This window comes from Lontra canadensis, unplaced genomic scaffold (genome assembly GCF_010015895.1).
Source record: "Lontra canadensis isolate GAN:19392208 unplaced genomic scaffold, GSC_riverotter_1.0 scaffold1, whole genome shotgun sequence".
Lineage (NCBI taxonomy): Eukaryota > Metazoa > Chordata > Mammalia > Carnivora > Mustelidae > Lontra > Lontra canadensis.
The window spans coordinates 90,038,893-90,056,498 of NW_022630995.1; the positions used below are offsets into that span (position 1 = coordinate 90,038,893).

The 17,606-nt window shown below is 34.9% G+C and overlaps 1 long non-coding RNA gene across 1 annotated transcript in view; it reads left to right on the forward strand.

Moving 5' to 3' along the window:
• LOC116868502 overlaps positions 1 to 14,221 on the forward strand; it is a 276,374-nt gene extending 262,153 nt beyond the window's left edge. Inside the window, exon 3 of the long non-coding RNA XR_004382852.1 lies at positions 13,854 to 14,221. This is a non-coding gene — a long non-coding RNA (uncharacterized LOC116868502). The remainder of the gene's footprint in view (positions 1 to 13,853) is intronic.
• Positions 14,222 to 17,606: the final 3,385 nt, after the last annotated feature.

Sequence of the window (17,606 nt, forward strand, 5' to 3'; positions counted from 1 at the left end):
ATCAGTAGTGGAGCTGTGGTGTAGCTGCAGCCCAATTTCAGTAGATGCACGCAACCCAAATTGACTTATTCACAAAGCAAACTCAGATTTTTCTGCCTTTGTCAGCTCGTCATAAAGGACTCCAACTCATGATGCCGTAAGTGTAATCTGATGGAACAGAGCTGATACAACTTGATGGAATAAATGGATCATGAAATAATGTAGTTTACTCTGTTATCTTGGGCTCAGGAATAGACATACCATTTCCAATTTATAACGAGTTACTCCTGGACATGCCCAAACTTCTGAGTTTGTGTCTATCAGATTCCAGCCCGTATTGGACACTTCATATGCAGCATTACATGGAACCCATGTTTAAGTGTTTTGTCAGGTTCCCATAGCATATCAGGAGCTGTTTTTTAGAAGGCACATAATTGTCTCTTGCTGAAGATATAGTTTGGCCCAGAAACCAAGAGCCTGCCACACACTCCACACACTATCTTTTTTCACCACTGACACCTCCAACACCTCAGAGTCCTGGGACAATGAGTCAAGTGGCATTTCTGCTTGTTTTGTAGCCTCAATGAGCTGCATGTCCCTTCTTACTCTGGACCCACTCAAGGCAGGCATCATTTCATGTGATTTTGCATGAAGGCCAAAGCATTATTCTGGAATATCGAATACACTAACTTCAGATCCCAAAGAAGCTGATCAGCTATTGGGCATCCTTTTTTGGATTCTCATTTTGGATGCAACAATTTGTCTTTTATTTCATAGTGAAGGTGTGACATGTCTCTGACCACTAAACCCAAAAGAGTTTTACTAAAGTGGCAGCAACCTGAATCTTCACAGGATTTATCTTCTGTTCTTTGGTTTGCATGTGTTTTGCCAAAGCCTCCAATACATTTGTTGCTTCTTGCTTACCTGGTCCAGTTAACAGGATGTTATTCGTGTCATGGGTCATTGCGATATTTTATAGCATATTTTATAGCATATTGTCTGCCTCAGTTCCCTTTGTACAATATTTTGAGGGTGGAAGAGTTAACATTATCTTGGTGAAAGACTGTCAAAATATTCTTTTGTCTGTCTTAAGTGAGTTGGAACTTTTTCTGATCCTTGTTTCTGTGGGGAAGCAAAAGAATTCATTCTCCAGAACAGTGGCCATATATCAAGTATCTGAAGCACCGTTTTCTTCTCTAGCAAAGAGAACTCATTGAGCACAGCACTGCGATTTGGGCCACCTACCATGAGGTTTTAGCAGTCCATGGTCGTCTTCTAGGCTGTGGCAGTATGGGACCATCCCTCATGGCAACACGAGGGTACCACAGAAGGCAACTGCATGCATATTGTTTCAGTTTTCAGTCAGGAGGCAATGTCTGTATTTTCCTACCTTCCAGTGCTCTCTTACTGCTCAAAACCACAGCTCAGGCTATGTGAGTAACAAGTAATACTTCTTTGCTGTACTCCTTTGACAAGTAGGGGAAACCCAAGGAAACCAGTGACCTGAAGTAGAGCACCAAGTTTTACTTCCCAGATGGAATGCAGACTGCCAAAATTGTAGAGCATTGCTTTCTGCTCTAAGCCCCCTCCTTCACACCTTTGTCTTCAGTCAGATCATTGCTTGGATTTCTGTCTTGTTTTTTCCCCAAGGAGCTATTTATCATATTTTTAAGAAGTTATGTTTTGTTTACTTTTTAAAATTTTCTGTCCATGGTAAGTTTTTAGAAAAGGCATGTCTAATAAGTCCATATCCTAAACATATAAGAGCATCTTAAGTAAATATCTTCAGATACTGTTTTCATGTTCATATCATTCATTATTCTTATCACATTCTAGAATTGATAAATGTTACAGGAGTGACTTTTATGTAATTCTTTGCCCCCATGAACATGTTCCTTGGAGTTCTTGTTCACAACTCCTTTGTTATTGGAATCACCGCCTAAAATCAGTATCAGTCTTAGTGTCTGTCTCGGTTGTATGGAGCCAGAACATTTGTAATGAATGAATTTCTTTGGTAAAAAGTTTCTACCCTGTTTTTGTTGATTCCACCTAATTAAAATCTAAAGCAACTTATCTGTGTATTCTTTAAATTTTCTCTACCTTTTTAATTGTTGACAAAGAAGAACATGAAAACTTTCAAGGTTTTCATAATTTCTAGGGAAATTTAAATCGGTGTATACTTGTATAGGGCCTTTCCGTAATTTTGTGTACAATGAGGATCTCTGATTTTTCTTTTCTTTTCCCCCCTTATTTATGTTCCCTCTTTCAAATACCTCATCTATTTTTTAAAGATATTCAGCTAAAGGGATGCCTGGGTGGCTCAGTTGATTAAGTGTCTGCCCTCAGCTCAGGTCATGATCCCAGGGTCCTGGGATCGAGACCCACATTGGACTCCCTGCTCAGGGGAGCCTGCTTCTCCCTCTCCCTCTGCCTGCCGCTCTGCCTACTTGTGCTCTCTAGGTATCTGTCAAATAAATAAATAAATAAATAAAATTAAAAAAAAAAAAAGATATTCAGCTAAAGTAATTTCTTCAAATGAAAGCTAAGTTGAACCAAATACACTTTTGTATTGACCCAAAATGTTGTCAGGAGATCCAAAAAATAAATATTTATGTATGAGAACCAGTATCATTTATCAAATGTTCTGAAGGTGTATGGCTACTTGTGGGTACTCAGTGTATATTGCTGAAGGTTGTCCCTCAAAAATTATTTGAAACATTTGTTTTAAAATTGTGGAACACACGCCAAACCTGTGATGCTATCTGCAACGTGTGCAAAAGTCACCAAATGGCAGCAAGTGAGGATGCATAATTGTGCTGAAGTATATGCTTTCATTAAAAATAGGCAAACAGTATAAGCAAACACAGTGATTTATTTGTTCAGAATTTAAAAGTGACTTCATCTTTGATTCTGATTTAACATTTAACAGATATTTCCCCCTTAGGAAGATGGGCAGCAACGTGGACAAAAATCACAGCTGACAGGGCAATTTGATGTTTCTCTTCTGAGGTCTAATGGTTTCCCTAAGGACAGTTTTCACCATTATCATCTTTTTGTTTTTTGCTTTTTTGTTTTCTCAGACAAACACCTTCTCCCATGATTGTGCTTCTCTGAAAGCAAAACCAGTTTATAATCAGAGTGCCAATATATGGCATTAATAGATAAAATGTAACCTTAAATGAAGAGATGACCTTGATGATTTTGTTGTTCTTGTTTACTTAAAAAAGAAGAGTAATTGATCATTTCCCATTATTTTACCTGTTGCCTAACCTCAGCCTCCCAATTTCACGCAATTTACCTCCATGTTTTCTAAAATAGTTAGAATTATTTATATGGCTTAGAGAGAAACACCCAGGTGAATGCCTGACCCACATTAAAAGCTCAGTAAGTGGTCATTCTATGCTTATTTTTCCCTTTTCTTTTACTCAACAGCCACTTTAGTGTGACTCCTTCTCTGTGGTTGCAATGGATTCAGAAATAGCTTTACAGGAAATATCTGAAGGGAAAAAGTTCTTGTAATGATTGGGCACAAAACTATAACAGATTTAAGCAGAGCCTGAGTTAACTATAAAGGAAGAAGACTAAAAAACATTTTTTAAAACGCACATTTTTATCATTAGAAACCAAAAGCCTTTTCTTGGCCTTTTTTTTTTTTTCCCCTAAGACCATAGTTGAATTCTCCCTATCCATAGTTGAATCATGCTCAGCAGAGAATGTTGAGCTGAATTGCCCAAAGTCAGTCTAGCTGATTTTGATAGTAGAAATAGGATAAATTCTGAAGCAATAAGCTGATATAGATTTTTACTCAGATTGTGGTCGAGTTTATTTTTAAAAAGGAAAAGATAGGAAGATAGTGCCCATAAGTTTCTAAAATTATACTTAACTAATAGTTTCTTGATGCAAATCAGAGATTTTGTTGTTTGAAATGTAAATCTCAAAATGGGATGCAATTTTTATTATGAGATTCTCATTCCATTCTATTTTTTCCAATTTAAATAATGAATAAAAACTAAGTTAGTAGAAAGTCATCATGATGAGAAATCAATTAAAAAGTGATATTTGAGTTTACCTGGAAGCAAAGCAAGTAAGTTGACCTCAATCTATATCTGCCATCCTACGATATTCATGAAAAAATGTTACATAATTCCTAATAGTCACTTAAATCACAAATTGCTACTGAAGACAAGTCAGTAGGCTAGTATATATCTTGTTTTAATTTGTATTAACTGCTATGAAAATCATGTAAACATTCTTAAGGTTCATAACTTTAAAATGTTGTTGATATTGTTAGTAATGATCAGCTTCCTTCTGGGTCTCTGTGCACATTGCAATATTTTGGCTAAAGGAGAATGTTTCAAAACACGTAGATGAATTATTTGAAGTGTCCTATACCTTTTAAATTATTATTTTGGAATTTTCATAGCCATGTTACATGGTTCACCTTTTTTTTTTTTTTTGAGAAAAAGAAGGAAAGAGTGGTAACTATATTTTCTGTTCCTGAGAGTTAGAGACATATAATAGGTCCTTGTAATAATTTGACTACTGTGGCTTTTCTTTGAACTGAAGCCATACTTCAGTTGTGACAGTGCTGCTACCACCATGTTGGTCTGATGGTAGTCGTGAGGATGTGCTGTGTGGAGTCCTCCTTGGGAAGCATTTTCCTGCCCATCTGCTCTTCATGACCCTCAGTCAGATTCCTGCCAGACATTGCCTTCCAGAGACATGCAATGGCTTAGCTGTGGTTTTACTGTCTCGAAGAAAAATCGGTCCCCTGACATTTGATTAGTCTGGGAGGATTTGGTTCTCATGGATAGCTTGTTACCAAGTGTTGCCTCATATGTTGCCAAGTGTCACCAAGTTTTGTGCCTCATACTGCATTTAAATGTTGCAAAATTTTCTTAAAAACCTGAAAAATATATGCAAATTGATACGTAAATGATACATAAATGATTGATACATAAGAGGTACTATATAAGGGCTAACTTTAAAGTGTTAGCTATTGGAAGATTCTTTCCCACACGTAAAGAAAATTAAGGCTACAAAATGTCAAATGATACACTGAGGATTGAATAGGAAATTCGTTATAAGTGAAATACTTACGTTGAAACTGGCTAGTATTTTATGCCACTGTGCCATATATTTTAATGCCATTATCTTAATATGCATTTCTCACTTCGCTGTGACTAACTCATTTCTATTTGTTTCTTTACTGCTTCCTTTCAGTATCCTAACCTAAATATTTAATTTTTACCTAATTATTGATATCCCATTTTAGAAATGAGGACATTGAGGCATAGTGAGATAAAATTACTTGCTCATGCTACATTTTGAGCCCACTTCATTTAGTCTCATCCTTAGGTAGAGATGAGTATAGTTGTCAAGTACTCTTGTGTTTACACATTTTGTATATTTGAAAATTATTAAATTATGTTTTTGAAATGTCTAATTTGCAGATTGATTAAACTCAGTTCCTTTGCCATTTCCCAATCATTTTATTTCCCAGTTCCTAAAATACATTAAAAAAAATTATTTGATAGAGAGAGAGTAGGCAGAGGCAGGCAGAGAGAGAGGAGGAAGCAGGCTTCCTGCTGAGCAGAGAGCCTGATGTGGGGCTCCATCCCAGGCTCCATCCCATGACCTGAGCCAAAGGCAGAGGCTTTAACCCACTGAGCCACCCAGGCACCCCTAAAATACATTTTAACAAAAGATTACTGGTTAATATTTATGTTGAAATATAATTTCAGCCTGCTGTAACATTTCTATTATACAATCAATTGCTTATATTAAGAGAAATACATAAAATACATTTACTATCTGTTTTATTGTTGGCTTCTTTCTATATTAAAAATGTTTAGTATCTGGGAGGAGAGAAATATTGGGATTATTTTGTAAACAGAAAATGAATGACTAATTAGATAGCTATTAGACTATAATTTTAAAGAAGCAGAACAATGCTACATGATACACTGAAGCATATGTTTTTTTCTTGCTCAATATCAGAAGAAAGTCATTGGCACTTGTAACTCTCAAGGCCTCTGTTGTAGCTCTGATGTCTTGCCAAGATGTTTAAAAAGAAAATCATACTTATTTAAATGCCCAGCCCAAGGGCCTAGTGTTACATTATTTATTAGATAAAAATAATAGCAAATAAAAATAATAACTATATCACAATGAAAATTAATATTCTTTTATAAGTTTATCAGAATCATTTACTTTAGGAACAGGACACATTTTCTTTTTTGGCATGAATATGCCACTTATATTATATCCTGTATATTAATCCAATAGCCAATTTTAAAGTAATGTAGAGGCAAGGTAACAAAAACCAAGGTTTTATCTTAAAATAAATACTATTGATTTTCTAAGAACCCCCTGGAAATAATGAAATAAAAAGAGATCCTTCTAGCTTCCCAGCATCACTGCCCAAATAGGGTTTAAAGTGCTCTCAAAGAAAAGAAGTGATTAGAGATTTGATGGATGAGCCCCTCAATTTACTTCTTAAAGAAAAAGTTCTCTATCTTACAGCTAAAGCCCCATGAATTGCTCAAAGTCAGATGACTAGATGAATTCTTTATTGAAATGACAATGAAAATAATTACATTGTTAGATTGTCAGCTTTAAAAAAAAGCTTTTGGCAATCCAGACACACTGACATTAGTAACAAAGACAGTGAACATTTTTTAAAACAATGTCCCTTAAAATTTTCCAAATGTGATATCATTGAATTGCCATTTTGGTGTGATTACTCAAAATAAAGAATGAATTTTTTGAGACATATCAGGTAGTGGAAAAAAAAAAAAACCAGACCTTTAGTACTTGTAAATTTAAAATAAGGGAAACATTTCAATTGTTTAGAGGGCTTCCCCCCTCAACTTCAATATTCCTTATTTATTTGATGAAAGGTATATACTTAAATCTGGTTAGCTAATTTAATATGCATAAACTAGGAAAGATTGAGGTTTATCATTATGGCTCCTCCTGACATACATGGCAATAATGGAATTTTAATCAAAATATAAGTAAGATTTTGTGGAAAGAATAATTAATATATGCTAAAAAAGATAGTGAACAAAAGAATAGTCATTTTATAAAATCTTCCCTCTTTTCATTCTTTTCACTTTTATTTCTAATATTAAAAAGGATATGAAAAAATAGTATGAAATTACAAATTACTCCATTTATTTATAAGAATACATCTGTCAGTCTTTCATGTTTGATACACATTTCTTATTTTAAATGTAAGCCTGTGGGACATGTTGGCCACATGGTTTAAGAAAAAAACATATTCTGGTGAAGAAACTAAGGCAAAAGTACTCTTGTCTCATCATTCTGGTAGAAATTCAGATTTCTCATTTGAAGTTATGCTTTTTATTTCTTCATCTTGATTTGGTACATGTACCGTATCCTTAAAATGTAATTGCTTATGATCAAATTCTGGATTCCATTTGTCCTGATGGATGATTTCTCAAGTTGGAACATAGATAATTTTAATTTACTTTAAATAGAAAAATCTAATTTTCAGAGAAAAAATATAAAGGAAATGCTGCTTTTATGGAATGAAAGTGTAAGCTAGTTAATCTCACATTGAAAACCTAAATTTTGCTCAAATTTTAGTGTTCTTTTTATTATTGGTTAAATAGGGGCACCTGGATGGCTCAGTCAGTTGAGGGTCTGGCTCTTGGTTTCAGTTCCATTCATGAACTCATGGGTCCTGAGATCAAGCCCCAAGTTGGCTCTGCACTTAGTGGGATTCTGCTTGAAGATTCTCTCCCTGTGCCCCTCCCCACCTCTTTAAAATGAATAAATTTTTTAAAAAAGACCTTAAGTATAAAATTTTCCTCTATATAATCTAAGACTTGTAAATTTTACTATCAGGTGACGAGGTGTGGACCTATTTTTATTGATTTTGAGGGGCGTTCTTAGCATCTCCTGGATTTTGATGTTTGTTCCCTTTGCCATATAGGGAAATTCTCTACAATAATTCTCTCCAATATACCTTCTGCTCCCCTCTCTCTTTCTTCTCCTTCTGGAATCCCAGTTATTCTAATGTTGTGTCATCTTATGGTGTCACTTATCTCTCAAATTCTCTCCTCGTGGTCCAGTATTTGTTTGTCTCTCTTTTGCTCAGCTTCTTTATTCTCTGTCATTTGGTCTTCTATGTCACTAATTCTTTCTTCTGCCTCATTTATCCTAGCAGTAAGAGCCTCCATTTTTGATTGCACCTCATTAATAGCTTTTTTTTTTTCAACTTGGTTAGATTTTAGTTCTTTTATTTCTCCAGAAAGGGCCTTTATCTCTCCGGAGAGGGTTTCTCTAATATCTTCCATGCCTTTTTCGAGCCCAGCTAGAACCTTGAGAATCGTCATTCTGAACTCTAGATCTGTCATATTAGCAATATCTGTATTGATTAGGTCCCCAGACTTCGGTACTGCCTCTTGTTCTTTTTCTTTGTGGTGAGCTTTTCCACCTAGTCATTTTGTCCAGATAAGATTTGCTTTTTTCTCTTCTGGAATTCCACTGTTCTCCTTGGTGAGTGAAGTTGGTCTTGGCTGGGTTTCTTGTTGATCTTCTGGGGGAAGGACCTGTTATAGTGATTCTCAAGTGTCTTTGCCCCAGGTTGAATTGCATCGCCCTTACCAGGGGCCGGCCTAAGTAATCCACTCGGGTTCGCTTTTGGGAGCTTTTGTTCCCTGAGCGCTTTCTGTAGAGTTCTGGAGGATGGGAATGAAGGTGGAGGCCTCCCAATCTCAGGCCCAGAGGAGCGGAGAGCTCAGGGTCCCTCTTCTCAGTGTACCCTCAGAGAAAAGCACCCAACTGCCGCCGTCTCCCTGGCCTCTGGCCGCGCTCTGAGCTCACCCAGCCTACAACCGGTTCAAGGTAACTCTGAGCTGAGAGCTCACTTCTCGGCTTTGTCGCTGTAGCTGGCTTCCCCACTCTAATACCTGCAAGCTCTGCGACACTCAGACACCCCCAGTCCTTCTGTGACCCCGCGGGACGTGGGGTTATGCTGAGCCCGCATGGGCTTCCCCCCGTTTAGCCTCTGAAGCGATGTCCCTCCATGGAGCAGACTTTTAAAAAAGTCCTGATTTTGTGCTCTGTTGCTCTGCCGCTTGCCGGGCACTGGCCCCTCCTGCTGTAGTCTATCTTTCTGTTGCTTTGGATTCACTTCTTCGCAGGTCCTGCCTTTCAGAAAGTGATCGATTTTCTGTTTCTAGAATTGTTGCTCTTCTTCTCTTCAATTTCCCGTTGGATTTGTAGGTGTTTGCAATGGTTAGATAAGCTTTCTAGCTGATCTCCTGCTTCCTGATGTCGTCTCAGCCTGCAACTTCTATATCTAATTTTCTTAAATTATATTTGACATCCTAGTCATGAATTGTTCTATCTCAAATACTAATTTTTGAAATACCACCTTTGGTGGTATTATGGAGGATGAAATAAAAGATCGTATAGCAGGTAATTTCTTTTATATAAAAAAGAAGTATGAAAACTGAAAGAAGCCATTAATGATGGGGTTGATGAAATAGGGATATATAGGAAAGTTATATACACTCATAAGATAGGATACATGCTAATGTGTAAGTAAATGTTTCATAAAAGATAAATCAATTGTTATCATTCTTACCTTTTGTACTAGAAAATAAAATGCAGATACAGAAAAACACACATAAAAATGTATGGCTCAATGTGATATTTTAAGGTAAACACCCTTGTAACCACCGCTTAAGTCAATAAGTAGAATTCAGAGACCTCTCCATGATGCTTTTACCAGTCTAATTCCCTCCCTCCTTCCAGAAGTGATCATCATCCCAGTTACCACTTCCTTGTACTCCTTACAATGTTACATCCATGTGAGAATCCCTAGCTAACATAATTTAGTAATTTTGCTGTCTTTTAAGCCATCCATAGTCTGTTGAAGAACGCTGGTATTTGACCTGTAGAGTATCTGATGACTTAGATTTTGGAGTTAGTATACCAGTGTCTGCATATGTCTTTGTTGTGATGTCATCAGCAGTTATCTTTAAGGCACAGGTCCATTAATTCATTGGAGGCTGCAGAATAAAGTCATATTCTTGGTCCTTCACTTCTTTTTATGAATTAAGTACTTCAGAAAGAGGCACTGTTTGGTTACCCTTGGAATATTCAAATTGGAAATCCATGATAAATGCTTGAGTTTATCTTTTTATTTGCATAATACTTGGTTCCCTATAATCCTTCAACATTAACCAGTTACTTTTTTTCCCCCAGTAGTTTAACCAAAGTTTATTTTTAATTCCCATAAAGTCTATCACAGGACTGTAGGACTCTCCAGAACAGCCGCTCTCCATGAAGGGGGCTCAGCATTCCAAACCGCTCTGCATTTCCAGTCCCTTTTTCTGTATGGGCTTCCATGATGAGGCAGGAAAAGCACTAGGGTCTTGCACCAACAAAGAAAGGCTTCAGCCCATAACCAATTACTTTTTAAATACATTATGAAGAAAGATGAGCTATCATCGCCAATGAGCACATCTTCAGATTGGCTCTTGAATCATTTTGACATGACTATAATAGACTTTGAAGGCTTTCTTCCTGTCTAATTTGGAGATATTTTACTCATTTTGTTCATTTCCAGCTCTAGGCCTGGAATCAGTCATTTCTCCATGAAACACCAATTTCTTTCAGTGCTAAATGTAAATTAAAGACTACAGTCTGTTCATTGTAACTGGATTGCATTCCATAGCTATGCAGTCAGCACAACACAGTAGAAATGAATAACACAGTAGCATGAATCCATATATATATTTCCAATTCAAATAAAGTTCTGCAGGATTTTTTTAAATCAATTCTTCTATATTACATCTACATCTCCTTTCTTCCAAATAAAAAATACTCATTCAGTATGACAAGTGATAATATAGTTTGAATGACTCATAATTACTTATTTGCTTTATACAACATTAGATATCCAGTAATCTCTGAATAATAATATTAATGCTACCATCTCTAATATAATTAATGAGAATAGTTAAACTATGTTTTCTCATAAAAACCCTCCTCATTTATTTCACAATTTAAAAAATCTGAGTATATAGCTGTTCAAACAATACTGACTCCCCTTTAGAAAAATTTTTTAAAGATTTAATTATATATTGGTTGGGGGAGCAGGCAGAGGTAGAGGAAGAGAATCTCCAGCAGACTCCCTGCTGAGCACAGAGCTCAACCCAGAGCTCAGTCTCACAACTCTGAGATCATGACCTGAACCAAAATCAAGAGTCGAAAGCTTAACCAACTGAGCCATTGAGGTGCCCCCTCCCTCTATTTTAACATTCATTTAGTCTTACCCAGATCTACAAATACCCATAGACTTAATGCTGGCCACAATTCTTGTGGTAATGTTATCAGTCATTTTAGTAGTCTGAAGTTCATTCTCTGGTAAATTCCTCAGGAAGGGCTTATAGGAACAGTATTTCCTGAGTTCTTAATGTGATAATTACTTGGACTTTTATAGTTGAAATCAGTTTTGCTGGTTTTAAGCCCTCATTTTCCCTCTTGCATATCTTAAATATATTATTTTCTTTGGAGTTAAAATTTTCTTACTGTCAAAAAGACTGATGATGAACTAATTTTTTCTCCTTATATTGACTTAGAATTCAATTTCTTTCTGTGCCTAATGTCAAAAAGTTTGTTTTTTTTCTTTGAAGCCAAGTATTTCTTGGCATTGTTTATTTTGGGACTATACTCTCATGTATGTGGTAGTGTTTCAATATGTAATTTTAATGCTTCTTTCTGTAAGGAAGTTTTCCCAAATTGGAATTTTTAGTGTTTCTCCCCCCAACTCTTCCTCCATTCTTTGTGCTGCTATTGATGTTTGTTGAGCCTTCCTTCTTGGATTTTCCTTACTTGTCTTCAAAATTTGCCACTTTCTCTCCCCCTTTCTCTCTCTCTTAATCTTTTTCATTTACACCTGGATTTTTAAAATTTTCATTTCTTTACCTTGTATGTCTCCTTAGGTATAACATATTTGTTCATTTTTGTGTTTTTCTAATTCATTTTTTATTTCTGAAATTTTATTTTTTTCTTGAATTCTGTCAATATACTTGAGTTTTTCTTTCATGTTATTTTTAATGTGTTTTTCATGTTAAGTAGTTTTTAACATACTTTAGCTCATCTTGAACTAGCATGAAGCATTTCATCAATATTATATATGTATACATTTCTTGGCATGCTTCCACTTAAAAAGTTTGTATGGAATTTTACCTCAATAATTTTTATTTCCTAGTTTGATATGAAATTATTTTTTTCTGAACTTTAGTAGGAGGTTTGGAAGAGTTCCTAAACTTCTCTCAGTTCCTTCTCTTATTTTCATTTGACACCAAAACTATAGAAGCCTGTTTTCTAAGATTTCCTGTTTTTTTTTTTCCCTTTTCACTTTCTTTAAAATTTTCTTTTTTTCATCTCTATTGTAATTGTCTTGCTCAATTTTGATTTCACTCCAGGCAGTTTCTCCTTAGCTTAGGAGAGCTAACTAGAAACTTTGAGATTTCCCAGGGGCCAAAATGCTCTGGTCTTTTTAGATTATTTTTCCTATGGACCCCTCAACTCATCTCATACTAGTTTTGGCAGAAACACGCTCAGTTTCAGCTACTGTTTTCACATGACAATACCATTGTCTGGGTGTGTTACATATTTTGAGGTTCTCATTTTCTTACTTCTGTCAGACATCGTTTTGCTTTCCTCTGCTTCTTCATGCACTGAAGCTGTTAAAATATGGGTCTTCTGGTCATTGGTGGTTGCTCCTCAACCAACTGTATTTTGAAGTTTATAGGGATACCTTGACACCTTGCTTTGCTATAAATATTGCTTATGAGTTATGGATACACTCTTCAGTTATTTTGTATGTCTTACTATCTAGTTGCTCCATGTTTATGAGAATCAAAAATTGTATTACCACAGCCATCATCTTATAATCCCCCTCTTCCCTCTCTTCCCCTCACCTATTTTTTTTTTCTTTTGACAACACAGCACATTGTTTAAAGAGATTCTACAACCAGATTACATGGGTTCAAATCCCAACTCTACCACTACACTACACTTGGTACACTGTCTCCTGAACTCAAATTGTGATAACATGATGTATCTTAAAGGATTGTTATGGGACTGAATGAGTTAATATTTTAAAGCATTTATAATTATGCCTGGTCATGATAATTGCAATGTTTGTGTTTGTTAAGTAAACTTTAGCCTTAATATACAGTATATTAGTCATTTAAAACTTCAATTAACGTATCATTCAAAACAGAAAAATACCATCACTGGCATTCCTTTATTATCTTATTAAAAACTACAATTCATATCATGAGACCCCATTTGTTAGCCTATTAAAGAATAGGATAGTTATTCTAGGATATGTTGGGATGCTTCTTTGATACTGACCATTTATTGAGAAAATAATAATATTATTAATAACAAAACAATAGCAATATCAGAGGCATTGTCATAATTAATATGGTGACTATTACCCATTACCCACTAATATGATGATGATTTTTAATGATTACAATAGTATTCAAAGGTTAAATAATTATGAAGAACTAGGAACAAACATAAGGATTTATAAAAGCTCATGGAAGACTATCATTTGGAAAAGAAAATGTAAAATATTTTTAAAGAGAGTACTAGGTTTATAAACATGTGACTTTAGAGGAAAGCAAGCAAGCCAGTTACTTTAACAAGAAACATAAATGCCTTGTTAGAGAAAACCATGATGAATCAATCAAAGTTAGTGTACTGGCTAATATGTTGTCTTTTGATTGGTTTCTCCATTACTGGAATATCAGAGTTAATTTTGTGTGTGTTTCAACTTACCACACGTTATTGGTTTGTCTTCTCATCCACAGCAGAGTTGAAAATGAGCACAGCTTCCCCACAGAGCAAGTGCTATGAGCAGTGTAGCAGATCATCTGCTTCAAGGTCTTCTTCCTACTAGCAGGTGTGTTGCTCAACATGAGGCCAAGAGTGTGAACTATTTGAACTGAGAAAAAACAGCAGTGAAATCAAAAATATTAGCATGTGGTATGAATATAAGTCAATTCTCACTGTGGTTGCATCCGGTTCTCTTCTGCATGATCTGCCTTCTTCAAGCTCAGAAGAAAGATGTCATTTTCTTTTTCTCTCTCCTTTAAATCCCTCTTGCTCATTGTACTTTCCAAATTCCAAATTTACAATTATGGCCAAGGTAAACCTGCTTAACTTATGTGACTTAGAATTCTAGAACATGTCCCATGGCATGAATATTTAAAGAATAATTAGCATATGTGGTAAAAATTGGAAATTGAAAACGCCACAAAAATTTTAATTTAAAATATTAGTTTTCAATTTGCTATGAAATTCTGAGGAATATGATAATCCAGCACCAGACTATAGCTACAAATTCTAACTTTACACTTCATAATCACCACTATCAGTATATTATGTGATTGTGTGCTTTTGACAAGTAATTTTGATGAAATTGTGGCATGAGCCTTGCCAATGTGCAGCTTACACATTTGAGTAAATAATTAAAAAATGAATTGATTATTTGCCAGATTTCAAAGTATTTTTGCCACATCAATATTTTGAAATATCTCTTAGTTTTTAGATATGTTGAACTTTATATTTCAACATTTACAGTTAATTTTGGTCATATTTTGGATATGACTTAATTGAATAAAATTCAGTGGCCTCAGGCATTTCTTATTGTCACTACAAAGCCAGTCTAATTAAATTTTATGTCCTTCATATTAGTGTCTGTGACCACTTCTCAGTTTCTGGTTAGAAATTAAGTAAGAACATTTTGATACTAATATTGTGACAAGTGATTTTTTTGGACTGTTCTAATTCTAGAAAATATAGCATACATATTATTTTCAAAATGTCCATTATGTGAATTAAAAAGAAGCTTTGTATTTCCCATTATTCTTTTCAATTGGACGTAATTATTAAATTACACTTCTGGCCTTTTCTTCTTATAATGAATTATCAAAAGGCTAACTGTCCTATCACTTTTAAAGCATGCTTTAGCAAGAAATATATAATATGACAGAAAATTATTTGCTTATAGAATACCTGTGTGAGTGCGTATATCTTGATACATTCTCATATACAATGTACACATTCATACACAATTTCAAAGGAAAAAATTGTATATTTTATAAAAAGTTACAATTTATATAATCAAATAATAAAAGTAGATTTAAGCTATTAGATACGCAATTAAATTTCTTTTGTGCAGTGAAGTAACTTTAGGAATAGTTTGGTATTAAGCTAAGATATGATTTATAGCAAGTTGGTAGATAGGAAGCTGATTCAACATAATTTATTAGAGAGTTTTGAAATGGTAAGACAACAGTGCCATACTATTTCTAGACAAAATTATAATGAAGGTAAAACTTTTGGTAGTTTTCCTATATTAATATCCACTTACTACTGTCCCTGTCCCTCTTGGTTTGTGTTTTAAAAGTTATTATTTTCCTTTGCTAATTTCTTTTTTCTGGACAATTGACCCAGGCCTCACTTCATTTGGTACTACCCTTCCTATTTCAGGGCAGGGATATAATCTTCTCAGACAATGATCCAATAAATGAGAATTTAATACCAACTTACCCTCTTTCAGTTGACTTACCTGGACACTAAGAAGACCACTTACACAACATTCAAAGCTTATTACCAGATTCAGTTTTTTTCCCCCCACTGAAATTACACTGAAATGTACTATAATACCTGGGGACAGTGTAAGTCAACATTCCTGGCAACTTACTATGTGCTGAGCACAGTGCTATTAGCTTTACATACTTGATTTCTCAAGACTCTTTCAAATGCAAATTTATCTTGGGCAAAAATGAAAGGAAGATATTGGCCTTCTAAGCACCAGGGTCCATGTATGGATTCAGACATGGCTGGATTCAGGGGCTCCAAAATGATATTGGTACCACATTTTAATTTTTATTCTATCTTTGTTTTGGTTTCATTCTATAGGAAGTCTCCTTTTACACGGCTAGGAAAATGGGTTTTTGCAGTCACAGATTCAAAGCCTCTCAGTAGCTACATGTAAATAAATGTAATCATACATAATATAAATATAAATGTATAACATAACTTATGATATATCTTAATTCTTTTGGTATTCATAACAACCCTATGAGGTAGATACTTTTTACTATTTTTTTATCTCAATTTTAGATATGAGGAAACTGTAACACAGAAAAGTTTAAATAACGTTCACAAAATCACACAACTCCATCATGGCAGATCCAGATTCCTAACCCGAAAGAGTCTCATATTATAGTCAATGCTCTTTACCACTCCATTCACTGTATTCCATTCTATTAGATCTGTGTCTGAATAGATGCACAGAAGTCCATGATTACTCAGCATTATTTATGTCCCTACTCCAACTTATCTTTTTGTGTCTTGAGATGGAGCAATAATTCACCAGGAAAGACAGATACTGGATACACAAAAACAAGAGGTGTTGTGGTGATATTGTCCAGTGGCCTCTGGGTCACATATTTATACTTTGGGTTGGGGATGGATTGGAGGGCTTGCTGTTGGGCTGATACTCCCACCATATCTAGCTGATCAATAAAGGATAATTTTATAAAAACTCAGAATCGTTTTTTTTTTTTTTAACACAAAGAATACCTTGAATTCTGTGTGACAAAAATAGTATTCATTACTTCCAGCTACTTAAACCAACATACCTATGGTTTTTAAACTTGTCCATAAATTCTTTGACACTCCTTCAAAAGAGTCTCTTCACCTGGTGTGTGGACTTTGTGACTCACATCCAATGACTAGAATGTGCTACAAGTGAAGGTATACATGACTTTTGGAGGAAGTCATAATGGGCATTACAGGTCCTTTGTCTCTCTCAGCTCACTCGTTCTGAGGGAAACCAGCTGCCATGTTGTGAGAACACTCAAGCGATCTCACACAGAGATCCATGTGGCAAGGTACTGAGGCCTTCTGCCAGCTTTAATGTGACTTGATAGTCAGTTCTCTTTAAAAAGATTAAAACAAGAAAAACTTTGTTTTATATTTACTAACATGTTTATCATTTTTTAAATTAAGCTTTTTTATTTCAGTTCCACTGTAGTTAACATACAGCGTTATATTAGTTTCAAGTGTACAATATAGTGATTTAGTAATTCTATGCATTGTTATCAGTATTCATCATAATAAGTATACTCTTAATCCCCTCCACCTATTTCACCCATCCCCCCACACACCTCTCTCTGATATGTTTTATTTTAAATGAGTATCCTCAGTTAATGTTATTTTCACCAAGAACATTTTTTACCTGAAGTGTACTTCAGAATACATGGTTCTAAAAGATATATATCTTTTATATCTATCATATATATGTTAGATATATGTGATAAATATATATATATATTTTACACACACACACACACACACACACACATATAACATTCAATTTAAAAAAATAGAATACACTTTTTCTTCAAGTATACACAGAGGAATCCTCTAGTTAAATCACATAAAAAGAGACATAACAAATATTACAAATTTAAGAAGACTGGTGTCAGGTCTCATTTCGTTAGCAGACTAGAGTACACCTAATTAAAACTCACCACATTCAGACCAGGGAC